This window comes from Lepidochelys kempii, chromosome 7, assembly GCF_965140265.1.
Source record: "Lepidochelys kempii isolate rLepKem1 chromosome 7, rLepKem1.hap2, whole genome shotgun sequence".
NCBI lineage: Eukaryota > Metazoa > Chordata > Testudines > Cheloniidae > Lepidochelys > Lepidochelys kempii.
This window is the reverse complement of record NC_133262.1, coordinates 88,528,443-88,548,731: the sequence shown is the minus strand read 5'-3', so window position 1 is coordinate 88,548,731 and position 20,289 is coordinate 88,528,443. Positions and strand designations below refer to the sequence as shown.

Sequence of the window (20,289 nt, the reverse complement as noted above, 5' to 3'; positions counted from 1 at the left end):
TTGCATATTACTTATTTCAACTCAAAGTGTCAAACTGACAACATGATGGGCCACCATAGAGCCTTCCCTGTTCCCAGACAAATGCACAATCTTACCGATAAAAACAGTAACAAAGCAAGCGGCAATTTCAAGAAATCCAAACTTAGTGCAAGGTAATGTTTGAGAAGCAAGGACATCCAATGTCATAACACTTTCCACAAGTAAGATGAGCCCTAGAGCTTCAGTGGTCTTTAATGAGAAGTATGAATTCAGTAAAACCACTCTTCTTTTTAATCCTGTCCATTCACTGCCCTCATCCTCAACTCTATCTTGCCTTTACTTCCAGCTCAGTAGTTCACTGCAATTCACAAAGAAACACAGGACAAAGGACTGGAAGGGACGTACTGAGTCACTAGAGCCCATTCCTCTATCACAGGCCACCAAGTCATATAATCTTGTTCACAAACTTATGCTGCATTTAAATCTAGTTTGGTTGTTTGCCCCCAACATTCACCTCTTGGAAGTCTTTTCCAGAACCTCACTCCTCTGATGGTTAGAAGCTGTCAGGGTTTCCTCCCCACTTTGAACTCTGGGGTACAGATGTGGGGACCCACATGAAAAACACCCGAGGCTTATTTCTACTAGCTTAGGTTAAAAACTTCCACAAGGCACAAATCCTTTCCTTGTCCTTGGGTGGATACTGCTGCCACCACCAAGTGATTTAGACAAAGATTCAGGAAAAGGACCACTTGGAGTTCCTATTTCCCCAAAATATCCCCCCAAGCCCCTTCACCCCCTTTCCTGGGGAGGCTTGAGAATAATATACCAACCAATTGCCTTTAATAACAGTACAGACCAGACCCTTTCTTTAGGACACTAAAATCAATCAGATTCTTAAAAGAAAAACTTTATTAAAAAGAAAAAAGTAAAAGAAGCACCTCTGTAAAATCAGGACGGAAGGTAATTTTACAGGGTAATAAAGAGATTTAAAACACAGAGGATTCCCCTTTAGGCTTAACTTCAAAGTTACAAAAACAGGAATACACCTCCCTCTTAGCATAGGGAAAATTCATAAGCTAAAACAAAAGATAATCTAATGCGTTTCCTTGCCTTTACTTACAATTTTTGTAATCTTAGATGCTTATTTCAGGTAGGGTTTTAGCAGATGGATTTTCCTGCCCTGGTCCCTCTCTGTCAGAGAGAACAACAAAGAGCACAAACAAAAACCTCCCCCCACAAATTTGAAAGGATCTTTTTCCCTTATTGGTCCTTTTGGTCAGATGCCAACCAGGTTATTTGAGCTTCTTAACCCCTTACAGGTAAAGGAGGGATTTTATGCTACCCTTAGCTGTATGTTTATGACAGAAACTTTCTAATTTCCAGCCTAAATTTATTCATGACCAGTTTATACCCATTTGTTCTGGCATCAACACAGTCCATTGATTTAACCAGTTCTTCTTCTCCCTTTCTGGTGCTTTACCGCCTCAGATATTTACTAAGAGAAAACATACTCTCTCAGCCTTCATTTTGCTATGCTAGACATGACAAGCTCTTTTAGTCTCCTTTCCTAAGGCAGGCTCTCTATTCCCCGATCATCCTACTGACCCGTCTCTGCACTGGTTCCAGTTCGAATTTATCTTTCTTAAACACGTAGCTAGAATTGTACACAATGTTTCAAAAGAGGTCTTATCAGTACCTTGTACATTAATACATGACATCAATTCTTGCCTATTGCTACTGGAAACACCTTACCTCATACATCTTAGGATTGCATTTGCCTTTTTCACGGCAACGTCATATTGGTGGCTCATAGTCATCCTGTGATCAACTAATATAAACACCTATGTTTTTCTCCTCCTGTGTCATTTCCAACTAATGAGCCCCCATCTTTTAGGGGAAATTCTTACTAGTCCCTAAGTGCATGATCTTGTCTTTGTACATTAAATTTCATCCCAGTTATATTATAGTTCTCAAAGACATCCAGTTCTTTCTGTATAACATTCTGATACTCCCGACTTTGTATTGGGATGATGGTACAGTAACTCCTCACTTAACTTTGTAGTTATGTTCCTGAAAAATTAAGTGAAATGATGTTAAGCAAATTCAATTTCCACTTAAGAATTAATGTAAATGTGGGGGTTAGGTTCCAGGGAAATTTTTTTCACCAGACAAAAGACTATATATATATATGTGTGTGTGTGTGTGTGTGTGTATATATATACTATATATATATACACACTATATTATATATACATATATATATACACACACACACACACACACACTATAAGTTTTAAACAAACAATTTAATACTGTACACAGCAATGATGATTGTGAAGCTTGGTTGATGTGGTGGCGTCAGAGGGTGGGATATTTCCCAGGGAATGCCTTACTGCTAAATGATGAACTAGCATTCGGCTGAGCCCTCAAGGATTAACACATTGTTGTTAATGTAGCTGCACACTCTACAAGGCAGCATGAATGGAGGGAGGGAAGACAGCATGGCAGACAGACACACACCCCATGTGTGTGCACATGTGAGAGAGAGAGAGAGAGAGAGAGAGAGAGACATTGCCCCTTTAAGTACAGGAAGTTGAGACAGAAGCTTCTGCCTGCAAGCTCCCTCCGTCCTGAGCCCTGTTGTGTCATATTCCACCCCCACACTATGTAAATGGGGTAAGTGGGGTGCAGGAGCGGGGGGAGAGAGGTACCCTGATATTAGCCCCCCTTAACCCTCCACAGCAAGCAGGAGGCTCCCAGGAACAGCTCCAAGGCAGAGGGAAGGAGCAGCACATGGCAGTGGGGGGAGGGACAGCTGAACAGCCGCAGCACAGGGAACTTAAGGAAACAGGGAGCTGATGGGGGGCTGCCGGTCCGCCCTGGTTCCAAGCTCCCACCAGCTAGCTGCAATGGGCTGCTCTTCCTGCCAGCAGTGGACAAAGCAGGTGGCTGCCAAATGACTTTATAAGGGAGCATTGTGCAACTTTAAACAAGCATGTTCCCTAACTGATCAGCAATGTAACAACGAAACAATGTTAACCGGGATGACTTTAAGTGAGAAGTTACTCTATTGGGACAATTGTATTGGTGGTGTAATGGCATGGCACCCACCTCTTATCAGCACCCTTTCTGGTTTGGTGTGTCTGTGGTCTTTCAACAGTCCCAGCCCTGGTATCAAGCCATAACCCCAGGGCTTCCTCCTGGGGGCTCTTGGTCTGTCCCAGCCCCAGCCCTCCAGCTGGACCTCAACAGTTCATTTCCTCTTCCGGAGGTGTATCCATGGCTGATTATAGGCCACTGCTCCAGTAAGCTATGTGGGGATACCAGTCCTGCCCCTACTACTCTGGGTCCCATTCCAAAGTCCCTAAGAATAGCAGCCATGTGCCACTGAGCCTTTTAACTAAACTGCTTTCCGTTCCTTAGGCCACTTCCCCATGGCCCTAGCCTTCACAAAAGCTTCACCCTTAACTCAGAGCTCTTTCAAGTTCAGGCCCAGCAGCCAGCCAGGAGCTCTTTCTCATTCCTCTGCTCCCTACTAGCACTGAGCTGTCCATGGTGCTGCAGTTCCCTTTGGCCAGCCAGGAGCACCACTTGCACTCCTCTGGCTCCAGCAAGGAACTGGGATATATCACTCACAATTGCACAGATCATAGGCATTGCTTTCTCCATGCCACAGCTATAATCTGGGCAAGGTTTACATAACCATGCAGATGTGTAGGGAATTTAGATTCCCTTAAACTCCTGGAAAGCAAAGCATCCAGAGCCATAGCACACCCCTTGAAGAGGAACAGTGAGTAAGTTGGATGGTCAATGGAACGAGAGAGTTGAATACAGTAAGTATGATAAAAAACCAAAAAAAACCCCAAAAAACAAAAAAAGACCTATTGAATTAAATATACAAACATGTATGTGCGTGCACTTAGACAAGTTGGCTGGTTCTTGCAGATGGCAGGTTTCTCACTGATACCCTTTAAAAAATTATTAATCTGTTGTGCAGGAGATGGTTTATCACAGAATTGCTCTTTCAACTGCACCCTGTTATGACAGTGACAAAATAATAGGACCAAACACAAATGCTCAGTAGTGCATTTCAGAAGCAATATATGCCAGATTTTTCATCAGTCTCATAAACTATCCTGAAAAAATAAAAGTTAATGCCTGACAGCTGCAGTGTATAATTATTGTTCTGAAAAGTACTAATACACATTTATGTTGATTTAGGACTAGGTGTAAAATAATTAAAGCTAGGAAGGAATTTATGCTTAACAGCCCAAGTACTTTGTGGAGGCAGTTCAATGTAATTTTTATTCAGCATGCATTCACTTTCACAGATACAGCACTTCCATTGCTGGATGACAAGCAATAACAAAAAGGCAGGTTTACACACACAGCAGTGGATCACTGCATAGTCATAGAGAAAATCTGAGTCAGCAACACTCTTAGGAGGTCACAAGGCAATGAAGGCTCAAGTTGAAAACACAAATGTAATATATTTACTGTCATGTGACTTGAAATAGACCTCACCACACTCTCAGTGAACCTGTATTATCAACTCACCTATTCAGGGCATGCTATGCACTTCAAGGCTTTTGGGAGGAGAAGGAAGAAAAGATAAAAAGGGGAAAAGAAACCCCCCCAGAAATAACATGCTAATAATTTAAATTACAAGCAGATATCCAGACGGTCAGTGCCTGATGATATGTTTTAATCAGACTATTTTTCTAAACGGTTTTGTCAGTAGGATAAAATGTAGGACATCACATGCTAATAATGAAAAATATATGTTGGCAGAGGAAAACAAAAAGTATGAAAGATAACATTTGACTTGATTAACATGACTTGGAAACACTAAAAGGATATAGCAAGCTTCCATATGGAGTACATAAGACAAATAAAAATGTAATTTATGGTTGAGCAAAGTTAAGTAGCACAGTCCTTCATTTAATGTGGTGTCTTAGTGGCTAAAAGTGCTCCTTTGTTAAAACCAATACCTTAAGTGTTAAGTGTTTTGTGTATTAGTGTTCTAAAACTGAAATAAAACTAAACCAAGTGGTGTATGTTTAGTAAGCTACTCTTGAAGCACAGATATTCTGAGCACAGGGATCACTTACAGGAGAAAAAAAAAACCCTGAACTCCAACCTGCAGTCCCTTGCCTTTTCCTACAGCAAAAGAGAAATAAAAACATAAGAATGGCCGCAGCGGGGTCAGACCAATGGCCCATCTAGCCCAGTATCTGGTCTTCCAACTGTGGCCAATGTCAGCTGTTACTTTTATAGTGCAAACAGGATAACTGTAATTGAAGGAAACCTGGACCTTACCTTTAGTATCTAAAGACTGAATAATATGAAGGTAATGTTTACAAAAAGTATGACATATGGCAGTTTACTCTCATGTACTCTTATCTCTGGGCTGTCAACTTCCAGCATTCCTTCCAATTGCTTATTGCAGAATGAATGATGAAGAGCCTTCCCCCATCTTGCACTATTATAATGGCGAAGACAGAAGAATTTTATCTTGCACTAAAATCCAGTTGAGATTTCCCTGGATTGAGGATAAATTTTTCAAATCACCTAACTCCCATTTTGAAAACTGACTTAGAGAGGTGGCTCAGGGTATATCTAAACTGCAGCTGGAGGTGTGATTGCAGCTTGTGTAGGCATACCCACACTAGCTTTAATCTAGTTAGCATGATTAAAAATAACAGTGAAGATGGAGTGCAGCAGGCTTCAGCACAAGATGGGAATGCAAGTACTTATTCATAGTTTTGGGTGGGCATGAACAGCCCACACTGATTTCAACATGACTTAGGCATGTAAGCAATTTAGTCATCTTAAAAAACCTACTATCTGCAATTTCAGGCTCCTAAATACCATTGAAATCGGGCCCTAAGAGCCTTAGTCACTTCTGAAAATGGGATTTGAGGTCCTAAATCACTTAGGAGATTTTGAAAATATTACCTGGCTTCACTACCTAATGAGCTAAGAAGAATAAAGTGAAATACATACTGCTTTTAAAACAGCTTTAATCCTCACTTTACAATTAAACTTTAAACTGAGTGAATTTTAGTTGGTGCTTAGCTTATTTCCTTAATAGCTTTCCTACTGTCCAAAACAAAAAAAAAACCCCACAAAATCTCATCTTTTCAGTATTTATGCTTTAATTTTTGGGGAAAAAAAACTTTTTAAAACTGAGATGTGTGCCATTTTGATTCTTGTGTATGAGGTTCTTGTTGAGGGAAGGATGCTAATAATGCAATTAATCATTTTACACAATGTTTACAATTTATATCGCTGGGCCATTCATTGCTGCAATAAATTATAACATCAACAAAAACAGCACTCTTTCAACTTCCAGAAGAAAGTCGATTATAATAGTTTCTTGGTCATTAGAAAATGGACTGAACATAACATATCTACTCAACCTTACTCATCATGATTATATAGCTCCCACATCATAGACAGGCAAGTTTTACAGTGACCTCAGCACTTCAATAATAACTGATAACCAGGAAGGTGCACAGTTTACAGCCTAACATAGCAAGGCTGAACTCTGCACCCACAAAGGAGGTCATCCCTGATAGTGAACATATTGCTCTCTATAACGGTGTTTTTAATTCCAAAAAATCTTCACCATTTTTAACATCCAACATTTTAACATTCAACAGCAGTTGAAATTTAAAACCTTACATTAATTGATTGTAGGAGAGTAGTTTGCTGTGGTTTTGTAGCTATATTGGTTCCAGGATATTAGAGAGATAAGGCTGGTGAGGTAATATCTTTTATTGGACCAATTTCTGATAGTGAAAGAGTCAAGGCACAAAACACAAAACTCTTATTCTAGCCTTGAAAAACTAAATATAATTTGGTATGGATGATTTAGGATAAGTAAACACATATTATAAGAGACCATTCACAGAATCACAGAAGATTAGGGTTGGACGAGACCTCAGGAGGTCATCTAGTCCAATCATAGTAGACCTGTCTGGAATCAAGTGTCTTCAGAATTATTTTGTTGAGAAATCACTCTCTTTCTACAAAAGGCATGTATTTGAGCAAAAAGACAGAAGAAAACAATGGGCCGGATTCACAAATACAATAGCATAAATCTGATGTAGTTCCATTTTCTTGAGTGGACTTATTCTGAATTTACACTAACGTAACTGAAATGGGAATTTGCCCCAAACGGTGTGAACAGGGAACAGAGGGGAAGAATTGTTAGAAGTAGTTCAGCTAGTCAACACAAGCAATGTAGCTTCTCTGTTACCCAGATTCTTTCAACCTGACCTCGAGATAACCAAATATTACTAATTTTAATGTCGGTTTATGAATAAAAATGAAAAAGAAAAAATTTCTTTCCTTCTATGGATTCTTCAATCTTCATACATTTGCCCTTAGCAAAAAACACATTGTGATTTAAATCTATGATTGAAGAAGAGTATTCAACACCAGATAAATTGGTGAAGTTTCAGTTAAATCATTGATGCCAATCCCTACAAAAGTAAACTTCTCGATGAAAATGAATAAATGGGCATTAATAAAACAAACACTATATTAGTCACTATATATTGGTTGCTCTGTTCTGATTTCATACTCTTAATCCCATAGATTTTCATACACAGTAAATTAAAAAGTGATATAATATTGATGAAGTTTATATTATATATGTGATAAGTCTTTTTCCAGTTTGGTATATATATCAAGAAGCATGATATACGGGGTAAGAGGGGAAGTAAGGGACAACTGTTTGTGTGAACAGTAGAAAAAGAGAATAATTTGTTGAAAAGAAAAACGAGCTATACAAAGTCTCCTTTACCTCATCTTTTAAAAAGTCTTTGAAAAGTTGGGGGCAGAAGCTAGCTTGAATGTATAGGACTTTTTCTTTACCCTTTGTCTAGCTGGTCTAAGGTGGTTCTCTGCACCATGGTTAAATTTCTCTCAAACTAAACTGATTATTAACAATCCCTTACACATATTTAGCTCAAAAGGTTACTAACTGACACTGAAAACAATACCATTTTCTTTTAGGCCATTTTTTCTTGTTTAAAATATGTGTTTGTTGTACTCCAACAATATTTTCATTTGTTTTGTTTTATGATGTTTATTTGGGAGGATGGGTAATGGAAATTTAACGTTGAGTTTCATTATCCATATCTTGGAACAAGAAGATGATCAGTATTCCAACGCGCTGCTGCAGGCAATGAGCAAAAAACAGAGCACAGGGTGTCAGGGTTTGTGCAAAAGTGTCTTTAAGCTGCTTTGCACCAGTCCAGTCCCCCAGAATGAATTACAGCAGCCTAAAGGCTGATCTATATTACACCAACTGCCTGTGATCCTTTCTCTGTACTCACTCTCCTTACATAAACCACTGGGGTGGTAGGAGTCATTCTGACCCACTCCATTATAGAAGGTCCCACTGATACCAGAAAGTCCACCAACTTGTGAGAGCTCTCATGGACCTACTCCACCTGAATGTCAAGAATGGAGGCGACCCTTCTCACAAGATCTTGATGATCCCTGTGGTCCTCTGGCAATGGTGAGTTGCTTGTCACCTCCATAGCCTTGTCTGGTCATGAGGAAGAGGATACAACAGGATAGTGAGGTAGTGGCTGCTATATCTTTTGTGGTAGAGAAGGCTGCTTGGTAGAGATACCAGAAATTGTTCTCTGAGATGCCAATGCCCTTGTCACGCTCTTGAAGAAACCAAATAAGGCGGAAGAGGGGAAAGTTCTAAGCTGGAGGATGGAGACCCCATGGTATCCAGAATGGCCACTGATATGGGTCTGAGTCCTATCTTTGACTGAGCCATTGCCACTTACGAGGAAGCCTGTGCTGTGACTACTGCATAACTCTTGGTCCCCAATTCTCTGACAGAGGGAATGCACTCCTTTGGCAGGAAAGAGAACACCACACCTCTGACCTGACTCCATGCCTTTGTTACTGAAACCACAAAAGCTCATATGTGAAGTGTTTAGAGCTGACAAAAATGTGTAAATTAAAAAAAAATCTGTAAACAATATTTTGACAAATACTTTTTTTTACTGTTATGTTCATCAGATCTGTACAAAGCAACGAAGATGCAGTACAAGAGTAACAGAACATCTATTATGGCAAACACAGTAGCTTTGTCACTGCATAACAAAGTTAAAACACATTAGTGCAGTGGAGAAATTTGCACTGCCACTCCACAACTCAAGATTTTGTAATCTGGCACCTTTCACCAACACTACAGTCATTCAAGATTAAAATAACCAAAGTAACACCACTGCAAGGACAGCAAGAGATGCACAGATACTGAAATATGCCCAGAAGTGCAGTTTGGAAATCAGAGGCCTGACCCTGCTCTCGCCTATATCAATATAAATCTGGAATAACTCCAATAAAATAAGTGGAGCTATAGCAATGTTAAATCTGTGTGAGAAGGGCCTGGAAAAATTTGATATATGAAGAAGGGCCAATTATTATTTAATTAGCATGCAACACCATTATGATAGCATAAAATAAGAAAAAGAGAAACATGAAAAAGTAACAAGATGAAAGGTAGGCAGAAAAAAGAAAACATGTTTATTTACTGAGCTTGGGGGTGGGGGGGGGACAATTACATTATGTACATAAGACCTGCAGCTTTTTGTTTATGAAGATATGATTCAACAGCCAGATGCTGCTCTTATTTATGCCAGTGTAAATCTGGAATAACTCCACCATACTCTATATGGTGTTACTTGCAAATTACACCAGTTATAAGTAAGTGCATAATCTCCCCCTCCCCCCGCCTACACACACACAAATTAGCTATGTTTGCATCTGGTGCCACTATAAGAATACTCTAATACATTGTCAGTATTCTAGCTATGACAGAGTAAGTCATTTGTGAGTAAGTTTCAAGTAGCATGAAAGTCAGTACATGTAAAATGTGGCTGCTTGACCAAAATACTATAGAAGGCCATCAGTGTTTTATCTTATCCCCAGGGGTGCTCTGAGCTGAAGAGATCTTGGACCCTGTGATGCCGCCTGCTGTCTGTCTGAGGAATTAGCACTGCACCCTCTTCTGGTGGTGTCTCGCCTGCTGTCACCTCTGTTCCTGGACCCACGTCACTCCCAGGACCACAGCATCCTTTTCAATGAGACTACCCACCAGCTGTGCCACACTCTTTGTTCCCCCAGTTCCGGGGGGACCTGCAGTCTACTGTCCACTACTCCCTTCAGGGACAAACTGCAGTCCACAGCCTAGCCACTTCCCATGTGGCTCCAGCACTCTCTTTGCCCTTGCATCAGAGCCTCAGTCTGCAGATCCCCGCAGCCTATCGGGGCAGCCTTTAGCTCTCTGAGTCTCTGCCTGCAGCACTGCTCTGTCCAGGGCATTAGCTACCCTCTGCCTGCAAGGCAGCCAATCCTCCTCCCTTCTTCAGATCCAGGGAGTGCCTACCCCTGTTCTTTTCTGCAGCCCTTCTTATATGGGACAGCTCGGCCCTGATTGGCTGCTCCTATAAGCCCTTCTGTGATTGGCAGCCTCCCTAGGGCTGCTTTTAACCCCTTTTCTGCCAGTATGGGGCAGATACTGCATCACAGACCCCAAGAACAATTACATTGGGCTGAAAGCAGGTGCCTTTCCCAACTGGATCTAATACAAAGTTTGAACACTGTACTTAGTGTAAAACATTGAAAAACAAAACAAAAAACACTGAATGACCACACCCTCAACCCTTTACTAGGGTATGACTTTGTTAATAAAAACACAAATAAAATGAGAGGGAGATCAGTTCAAACCTGCTCCGCATACTTGGAGTGTGCTGAAGTTAATGACTATTATCAGTGCTTGGGTGAAGGCTGACATCTTGGCTGACACACGGGGGACTGAACAGGGGACCTCCAGAGCGAAAAGCCTGTGCGGCAACAGAACTATAGAGACAAAGTTCCGTAGCTGGGGCCTGTAACATCTCATATCCTTACAGGGAAACCTGTAAATGCCCTCTTCCCCAACACCAACAGGGGATACACTTGCATCAGGTTAGTTTTGAGACACATCCTTTTGATTAGAAACAGTACAAGTTTGCCTCCGATTTAAATGAATACATTCATGAGACATGAACACAATATTGTCACAAATTAAATATTCATTAGCTTTATTTATCATAAAAGTGCAATGGGCTCAGATAAAATTTTGTATTGTGAACTGTAATTTACTACAACGCAATATATTTTATTTAGAAACCTCAAACTTTAATGCTGTGAAAACAAAGTGCACTAAACGTACAGCCGATAAAGAAAAAAAAATGTTTTGTAAAACCCAAAGAATGTGTAGAAATATGAAAAAAAAATCTATTGCCTCTCAATGCTCAAAAGCTGAACTTACTCACAAAAATTTCCCTCCTTATTTTTTAATACTGATGGCAGAAGCTTAAGAGTACTGGCAAGTCAATTCAGATGAATATCTAAAAAGTGCTTTTATTAAATTTATCAGAATCTTTTTTTTGTCTTGATATCATCTCAGATCAGGCCCTTTCACATGGTTCCTGGTATATTTGTCAAAAATAAATACAAATTAATAATACATTTCTGTTGTACATGGATGAAGACGTACTAGAATGCAGAACACTTCCCTTGTCATATTGTTTGCTACTTCAGTGTCTGGGGGAAAAAACCCACCCCAAAAAAACTAGGGAGTATATGCCTGGTAGATCCACATTAAGGCCTTGACCCTGAAAACACTTCCACACTTATTTAACTTTACTGCACACATGTCAGTAAACTTTACTGAACATTTCCTTGAGCAGGGTAGGAGAGCAGGAAGGTAAGAGGGATGCAGAGAGCGGACGGAAATGGAAAGTCCAATGCTGAGGGGAAAAGGAACCAATCCCACAGTAGTTCCATGCTAGTTGAATCCACCAGTATTATCCTTATTTTACAGATGGATAAACAGAGAGAATAAGTTACTGAATCAAAACCACAGAGGAGTGCATTTAAGAAACAGGCATAGAACACAGGGATTTCATGCGTGCATTCTCAGATCACTATTGAGGCCACTAGGCCATGCCTCTCTCTTGTATATATTGTGATAATGTAATTAAATTGGATCCTAATGCATCAAGACCCTACAGGCCTTACTTCTTAGTTGCTTCATATTAGTATATATTTACTTGAATTTCACTGCTGAAAGATTAAAATGTAGGGAAATCTTTGATGTGCCCACTAAGTACTTTCAAACCACAACCAATTGTGGGTGTTTCAATTATAGTAAAGTAATCCAAGCAGGCTACTTTTTTTACATATGCTAATAATATAGTCAACCTTCTGCAGGGCACCTTCAGAGAGATTTTTCCCAGGAAATTTAAACTTGTTGAAAAATATGTTTTAAATGTGTTTTATTCTCCAACTGAAATTCTGTGGCAACTTTAAGTACACACGCTGCTCACAATAGTCTCACAAGTTGAGCAGTAACATCTTGCGCATAGAACTAAAGAAAATGGTTATTAATAGATTCACTGAAGACTAGTAGGTCTCCTGGAGGCTAAATTTCCTGTCATTAGTGGTATGGTCAGTAATATTAACAGCAGCATTAGGTATCAAAACCTTTTGTTGTTGTTGTTAAAGAAGCCTATTCACTAATTTAAAATCTAATGCTGACGGTATCCAGGATTGTTGACAGACTTCCCCAGAGTTGCATTAAAACTGAACAGTTCTTGTTATGCTTTATCATCTCACTTATTTGTATTTGTCTGTCTATTGCCAGTGAGACTTTGAAGTCTTATTTTTCAGATGAGCAATTCTTTACTGAAGAAAAAATGCCTGAAAAATATTGCATAGGTGTCTTTTTTTGGATCGTCTCTAAGGTTTTGTTTGACAAGCTACTTCAAAGTAGAAAATAAAGGACGGAATAACTAAACTTGTCAGTGGATAAAGATATTGAGCAACCTAAGCAAATCATGTTAACCATGAAGTTATAGTGTCAGAGTTAAATATACATTATGCACCAAACATTCAGTTTTCTTGAAAAGAAAACAGTCAGCTGTTACAAAATGATTACATTTTCTATAGCACTGTATTTTAAAACCAATCTTACAGGTTGATGGGGTTATTTATTAGAACTGCAATTCAATTACATATATAAAGATACTGCCTAGTAGTAAGCAATTATGAAATGTATAATATATAGGATAATCACTTACCAGATTTATAATAGACCAATAGGTAGTAATGTGGCTTAAAGTGAAACCAAGGAATACATATTTTTCTTTGGACATCAGTGATTTGGAACAGTTTTGCTGTTTTCCAGAAATTAACTGATCTGGAAATGACCTAGCGCTGTACAATATGTTATTTCCTCTACTGAAGAAGCAACATTCAGCATGATTAAATAAAACATGTTTTGCTACTTGAAAATGTTCCCAGTTAGTTAACTACTTCTATGAGTTGATAAGTATGTGCCTTGTGTGAAAGTTAAATGTATATATGCATGTTTTACATATTAGGGCACACAAATCCCCAGTTTTTAATTCAGTTCCATTTTAGTATGTTTTAAAGGTTTGCATTCCCAACATCATTAGCAGGACTCTGAAAAGGTACATTATACTACAACTTGTTAAATATATATAGATTAGATTTAAAAATACCCTGTGTAGTTTGCGTATATTACCATACCAAATATCATTATTGCTCAAAACCTATTGAGGATTACAATAAATAAACCCAAGTAACTTCATTAACAACTGTCCATGACCTCAGGATTTTGAAGGAGGCTTCCATTCAACTATCTGTAAAATTACTTTCCTTTCCTTTTAGTTCCTCAAATAAAACAGAAGTAAAGTGTATCCACAGCCCTTCAAGTCACACTAATTGCAAAACACTGTGAACAGTGGTCCGGCAGCAGGGGTGCTACATAGGATGCCCCCAAAACTACAGTATTCCATAATGCAGAATTGCAGAGCAGCTTAAGAGAAGAGAAGAGACTTTATTAGGTATATGGCGGGTCTTATTTTCTACTCTCCACAGTTCCTTATCCTGGACCAATCCCTCTCCTAAATACCTGTGTAAGATTGTAATAACTCACATGTGCACTCCCAATGTGGGAGGGTAATATGACCAGGATGGCCTACTTGCCATTAAAAAGGCGGTTCTGTGAATTTGATTTCTGCTCATTGAGACACCCATCCAAAACCACCAAATTTCTCCAAAAGGCACACACAGGAAGTTGTAAACAATTGTAAAAAACCCTGACACCCAATCACCTAGGACAATTGGTGTATGTTTTAATATATGAAATAATGGCTAGACGCTACAGACATAAGTGCCTGGGAAATGATGATTTTCTAACTTATGAAGAGGAGAAGGAGCAGCAGTTGCACGATGAAATATTTCCATTCTAGAGGTAGTAGTCGTAGATGAGCCTTCTCCTGACAGACCTTCCATACAAGTCCAAGGGGAACTAAAGCATGCAGAAAAGAGAACTTGGACCACTGTACAAGAGCCTCCTCTCCTCCCCTTTCCTTTTTATTTGACCTCTTCACTGCTTTTAGCATGGTGAAACTCCTCATTCTCTGAGAATTTCTGCTCTGGGGGATTCCAGGATTAATTCATTCCAGGATTGGTCTTTTGTATGTTCTCTCAATGCTTCACACCTTACCATGCTCTTGCCTCCTGTCACTCGCATTTGTGCCTTTTTCCTTGCAAACCTCTACCTAGAATTCTCTCCCTGATTCAGTGTGCCATGCCTCCTTGCTGTCTTCCAAGTTCCTCCTAAAAGCTCACTTCTTTTTCTGGCCTTTACCACTGACCATCCTCAAAGACTCATCCATCCACACTTGATTGAATGGTAACATAAATACAATGCACTTATAAGAGCACTGATTTTCCTTGGTGAAAAAATATAATTTGCCATTGGAAATGTATGTTGTACAACTCTGCATCTTAGAAATTGCATATAGTCCAAATGCCTTCCACTATCAAAGATTCAGTATCACTTTTGCAGTTTCCATAGCATATTGAACTACTGAACAATGTCAATTTTGGAATCAAATGGCAAGTATATTGCTATTACTGTAAGAATTGTTACCCTAGCAAATTCATATGGGCATTGAAAGGTATTGGATACTGTGAAGTGGTTTACACACCCCACACTAACACAGAGGGCATAGGCAGGGCTGGAGCAATACTGGGCCAGAAAAGTTCCACCTCTCAGGCACTGTCAAAGATGCCTGGGAAAGGACCAATATAGAGAGAGTTTCAGCAACCCAGGCAAGGTGGGAAAAGGGAGGAGAGAGGCTATTTCCTGGAGGAGGGCTTCCCTGCAACAATAGAAGAAACTCTGATTGAAGAGGTCCAGCTGTGGCTCTTCTCCCCCCCGCCCCGCGACACACACAAACCTTTTAGACATTACTCAAGAGGTAGGGAGAACCATGTGCAAGAGTACCAGAGGGCCACCTGCATCAGTCCCAAGACTTTGCGGTTTGAAACAAAGGACTGTAACCCAACAACAACCAAGCCACAAATTGAGGGAGCAGGTATGGTAAGAAGTGGATCATGGGAAGGTGATCAGGAGGCGGGACATGCTATCACACTCTCTGGGTAGGGGGTCCTGGGCCAGGGCCTGATAGAGCAGAAGGGCCCAGGTCCCCTTACCCATCCCAGATTCCCCTTTGCCTAGCCCTGAGATGGGCAGGATGAGGGGTTACCAGCAAGGAAGTCGACGGAGCTGAACCCCACCCAGGGGTTCAGAACACACTGAACTGAAAGGACTGGAGTCGCAGGCCCCAACCACTAGGCCTCCTGACTGAACAAATGACTCTTGCTACAGATACATTGTATTGCAGATTCATATATCAAAATTCGCCATATTTCTTTTTGTCAATTCTACATGCGTTGTAATGGAAAATAAAATATTTGTCTAAAAAACCTGTGTGTGCCACTACAAACTGTATTCTTAAAAAAAACTGTACTGCCCAAGACTACAGTTCCAACTGACCCTCAGCCTTTAATTTTCTTTATGCTTGTTTCCTTCATAAGGCTTTCCATAGTTTTGTTGTTGTTTGTACTATTTTTATGACATTTTGCTGCTATGTATTTTTAATTTAATTTTTATATACAGCTTAAAATGAAATTATTTTTTCCACTAACATAAATAAAATATTACTAATCAAATCCTTCCCCAGGGGCATGGCTGGTTGCCAGGCTGTTTCTCCTGGGCATCTCCACAGCAGGGATGGAGGGGTAGGCAGCTTCCCAAAGACTGCATGGTGGTACTGGAGCCACTGCATTAATGTTATTGCAGCCCAGCTAATGGATCCATCAGCTCTGACCCCTGCTCTTATCTGTCCATTCCTTCTGTAAACCTCTTGGGAGGTCCCATGGTCCCATGGAGTCCTCACAAAACAGAGCCCCATAGCACACAGCGATGCCTATCACTTGCCATGATTCCAATTTCTTCTACACCTTACCTGTCAAAGATAACAATTCCACTGAATCCAGTGACATCTGTGCCTGTGTGTGTGTATGGTGGGAACGAGGGGTGTGCGGAATATATTGCCACAAACATTATAGCCAGGAGGTTTTTTTTGTGGCTCTGGTCTTTAATTCCCCTGTAGGTGTAAGAGGAATAAGGGTATCCACTTTATGCTGCTGTCTTTGACACCCAGGGAGCACTAAAGTGCAGGAGAAGCAGCATGCTAGTGGTGCTCTTATTTACTGCTCAAATGCGCTAAGATCTAGGAAAAGAGCAAGGCAAGGTCATTCTGCTGCCTGATTTTGTACATCTCAAGTAATGTAGGAGGGCAGTACTGCTCCCTGTTATAACATCTATTTGAGTCCCAGACAGAGATGAGAAGTGCACTGTCTCATTGTTGCTACTTCCCATATCTCCCAGGGAGCGAATAGGGTGAAAATTCATTGAATTGCACTGGATCTATTTGTGTCCATCATTCAGCTTCACCATAGCCAAGTGCAAGAAGATGGTATCACTGTGTTGAGAAGCAACATGATTGATTAACATGAATGTAAGAGTCATGAATTAGTACTCTCTGTACCACTGACTCACTGTGTGAGGATCCATGGATCTGGAACCTAGGTCTGCCAGCTGCTGGGTGACTGCCATGTCCGCACTGCCAACCAACAGCTTTGGTGATGCGGGGAACAACAGCCTATGAGCCCTACAGTTTCAAGCACTAATGGATGCCCCACCCACAGAGGTCCTGATTGGAAGAACCTACTGCATATCCTAATTGGCCCAGGCATGCTATTTAATGCCTAGGGAAAATAGCTGAATGCTGTCTGTGTAACTAGCTCAGGATCCCTGGCTTGCTGCCGAAAACAGACACTGCTGCACACTCCTGATACCTTATCTTGCTCCTAATTCCTCACTCTGCTTCAGTTCCTGGTCCCCTGCTCCATTCATGACACCTCACCTTGCGTCTGTTCTGCTAACCCTACTTCAGCTGATTCATAGAATCATAGATATCAGGGTTGGAAGGGACCCCAGGAGGTCATCTAGTCCAAACCCCTGCTCAAAGCAGGACCAATCCCCAACTAAATCATCCCAGCCAGGGCTTTGTCAAGCCTGACCTTAAAAACTTCTAAGGAAGGAGATTCCACCACCTCCCTAGGTAACACATTCCAGTGTTTCACCACCCTCCTAGTGAAAAAGTTTTTCCTAATATCCAACCGAAACCTCCCCACTGCAACTTGAGACCATTACTCCTTGTTCTGTCATCTGCTACCACTGAGAACAGTCTAGATCCATCCTCTTTGGAACCCCCCTTTCAGGTAGTTGAAAGCAGCTAACGAATCCCCCCTCGTCCTTCTCTTCCGCAGACTAAACAATCCCAGTTCCCTCAGCCTCTCCTCATAAGTCATGTGTTCCAGTCCCCTAATCATTTTCATTGCCCTCCGCTGGACTCTTTCCAATTTTTCCACATCTTTCTTGTAGCGTGGGGCCCAAAACTGGTCACAGTACTCCAGATGAGGCCTCACTGATGTCAAATAGAGGGGAACGATCACATCCCTCGATCTGCTGGCAATGTCCCTACTTATACATCCCAGAATGTCATTGGTCTTCTTGGCAACAAGGGCACACTGTTGACTCATACCCAGCTTCTCGTTCACTGTAACCCCTAGGTCCTTTGCTGCAGACCTACTGCCTAGCCATTCGATACCTAGTCTGTAGCGGTGCATGGGATTCTTCCGTCCTAAGTGCAGGACTCTGCACTTGTCCTTGTTGAACCTCAGATTTCTTTTGGCCCAATCCTCTAACTTGTTTAGGTCCCTCTGTATCCTATCCCTACCCTCCAGCTTATCTACCTCTCCTCCCAGTTCACTTGATTCTGACCCTGTGCAGCTCATCAACATAAACTCTGACTTGGTGTGATACTGGAATGGACTGCTGCTTTTGACCTTGACCCTCTAGGCTGAACTTGGACCTAGCCTCAACCCACGCCCCTACTGCCCATGTCCTGACACTCTGTAAAGGAATGGGCAGGTCATTTAAGCTCTCCGCATTTGATGATTCATACCCGTTATGCAGGGATGTACAGTTTGCATCCTCCTGGATCAGCAAGATGCCTGAGGAAAGACTCAAACCAATGGGAGAATACCCAGGAGATGCATTGAAACAGCATGTCTTATATTTATGGACTATATGTCTTCTTTCCATAAATTTCCATGTGAATTGTAATTGATGCTTGTAATATGCCATATTTACTGAACAACTGATGATTTATAACTCCGTTTAATGACACAAGGAAGAACAAAGCTAAGCGTTGCAGATATAGGGTATAAATGCACAGTTGAAACAATGGAGAAAACAATTTCTCACCATACACTGTGTATGTACATTTCTTGCAGGGGCAGTTACATGTAAATATTTAAATTCTACCCAAGTTATTGGTAAATATTGTATCAAGCAGTGAAAAAGTGCAGATATAAACTTACTGTAAAATGTAATTAGGACACCCTTGGAGTTTTGTGCTACTCTTTCAGTATTTTAAATGAATATATCTGTTGACTGACTTTGCTTATTCTGCTTATTACACTTTTAATTTTAAATCACCACGCTTTAGGTATTTAATTAAGCCTTGATTTCACACAGATAAAAAAGGGGGATAAATCATGACAGCATTTACTGTTCCTTATTTGCAATCTAGTGAGCTTGATAACTTATCTACGTGAAATGTGTACTCTGGTTAACAGCCGAATCTTAATAGAGCTCTTCATCCCATGAATTAACCAAAGAATAATACAATAAACACTTTTTCTTTCTCAACAGATTGATATAAAAGCAAAAAACAATTGTACAAAATTATTGCTTTTTAGTATACCTAAACAATCTAAAAGAGATACCATGTGCTTTGGAATATTTAAATATTCTTAGGTGTAACAGAAAATTGAAACTGAAATATAGATGTATACAATCTTCTGCCTACATAAGAATGTTAAGGTATATCATTAAGTTAATTTTGCATAAATATCATGAAATAAAAAGCAAATAATTCAATGTATAGTTTTGTTTTGAATGATAGAAATATGATAATGCTATCTACTGAAACAATACTAGTATTGCATTGGTTAGTTATTTTTGCTGGTGTTCAAAAATGCAAGGAAAAAAGGCATAATATACCTTCTTTGAGTCTCCAGGCTCCACTCACAGAAATTGCAACCGTTGCCCCTACTGTATAGGTAGATACAATTACTACTGCAATTTTCCTCAGACCAGTCTTTCAGAGCTTCAATGGACGCGACCACAAGGAAGTTAACACATGGAGAGGGAAAAATAACCAACGGCTAAAATCCATTCTCTTAGAGTCTTTAACAACATTTCACATTATATAGAATAGAAATATTAGCAGTATGGGAGCAACATAAATCCATAGAATATTAGCAGTAATAGATGCTCTTTTTCTCAGTGCAAAAGAACATTAAACCGGCAGCTGTACCAGCAGAAGAATTTGTATAGTCCTGGAGGGACATAAGCTTCTACCATTCTAAACAGTACTTCACTCTGATTCTGTGAGTTCACAGAAACAGTTTTCAGGCAGGCAAGCAAGGAGGAGCAAAGGTGGTCCTGTAGTCAGAACCCTTGGTTTTGTATTGCATTGTACTGCACTACATTCTTCTCAGATACACCAAAAAAACGTAAATCACACACTGTCCTCGGCTATCCTCAACTCTTTGCTCACAAATCTGCAAACCAAAAGCTGAAAGTAACAACTTCTTAGATACCACTAGTGATGCACACTGTGTATACTTAGTATAACTCTTATTACTTACTGCTCAAGTGTGCATTTCTAAGTGTTATGTTCTGTTGCATAAATTTAATGCAGACATTAAATA

At 40.3% G+C, this 20,289-nt stretch overlaps 1 protein-coding gene across 10 annotated transcripts in view; it reads right to left on the bottom strand.

The window, feature by feature from the left end:
- PCDH15 (protocadherin related 15) overlaps positions 1-20,289 on the bottom strand; it is a 1,355,521-nt gene that overhangs the window by 565,216 nt on the left and 770,016 nt on the right. Inside the window, exon 1 of one of the 10 annotated variants that reach the window (XM_073353688.1) lies at positions 19,577-19,640. The exons of the other annotated variants lie outside the window; for them this stretch is intronic. The gene's annotated coding sequence lies outside the window, so the exon portion shown is untranslated. Of the gene's footprint in view, positions 1-19,576; positions 19,641-20,289 lie in introns of those variants that run through there. 10 annotated transcript variants of the gene reach the window in all.